We start from the raw sequence: 1,243 nt of genomic DNA on the forward strand, positions 1-1,243 counted from the left end.
GTGATAGATACGATTCAAATTCTAAGCAAGTTTTTTTATATATATTATTTGCACTCTCTTATTCCATGTACATTTTTTTTTAAAAAAAAAATCATATATAATAGTTTTTTAAATAGTGTATGCTTGAATATTTTCATCAATATCTATGATAGATAGGGTTTCCTACATGTACCTCTGCAAAACTTTGAACCTTGTAGATTATCTATGAGGCATTCGAACATTGAATTTTTCTACTGCATGATTATAAATTTGCAGCTTAGTTGAGCATTATCTTTTTCCATTATACTTTAGATGATCTGATTGTTTACTTTTGTTGCTGCTTTTAGTTTATGGAAAGAAATTGGTAGGGAGTGATATATTTATAACAACAATCAAATTTTTTCCCACTAGGTGGGGTTGGTTATATAAATATATATAAACTTTAATAACGTAGTCAGAGTAACGTGAATGTGAAATTGATAGAGAATAGAATACGACTAATTTCTTATGTTGAGTTTGTTTCATGAAATCAAATAAATAATAAATGGGATTGCTTTACTTTTCTTTTGATTGATGAATAGATATTTCTTATGTTAAGTTTGTTGCACAAAATAAAATGAAAAGTGAATGATCTCTATATGAAAGATTAGCCGATTTGGCCTAAGTGGTCTCTTCAATTCTTCTATTTGATTCCTTTTGACCAGGTTTATTAGCTTGCTTGCTTGATTTCTCAATTTGATCAATTAACTTTATCAGTTTAATTTGCTTGCTCGATACAATTAGTTTGCTTGCTCAATCTAATTAGCATGTTTGGCTTGTTCGACATGACCTATCTAATCCCCTCAATCGATTCACTTGGCTCATTTGCCTCGCCTCGCCTCGCCTAATTGGTTCCTTCAACTTATTTAGCACGGACAATATGTCCAACTTAACCAACTCATTTTGTTTGAACGGAATTGCAACGTTGGGAAGATTGTATGAACACTTAGTTGATTACTTTATCTAATTCCATTGAATATATTAATGATTAGTTGATTCTAACTAAATTCTTCATTAATTAAAATAATTAAATCATAATTATCCATTTAGAAAAATTAGCACTTAATCAATCATTAATCATCTCCCAAGCTACCTACATCCAATGCCAAAAACTAGAGTATGCTGATATTGTAGGCTTTCAAGTATGTGGTAATGAACCTAAGTGTTCCCATGTTTTAATCTCGCATTAAGATCTTTTTTATTGGTTTACGTATGCAAGTTTTGA

Source organism: Zingiber officinale, chromosome 6A (assembly GCF_018446385.1).
Source record: "Zingiber officinale cultivar Zhangliang chromosome 6A, Zo_v1.1, whole genome shotgun sequence".
In the NCBI taxonomy this organism is placed as follows: domain Eukaryota; kingdom Viridiplantae; phylum Streptophyta; class Magnoliopsida; order Zingiberales; family Zingiberaceae; genus Zingiber; species Zingiber officinale.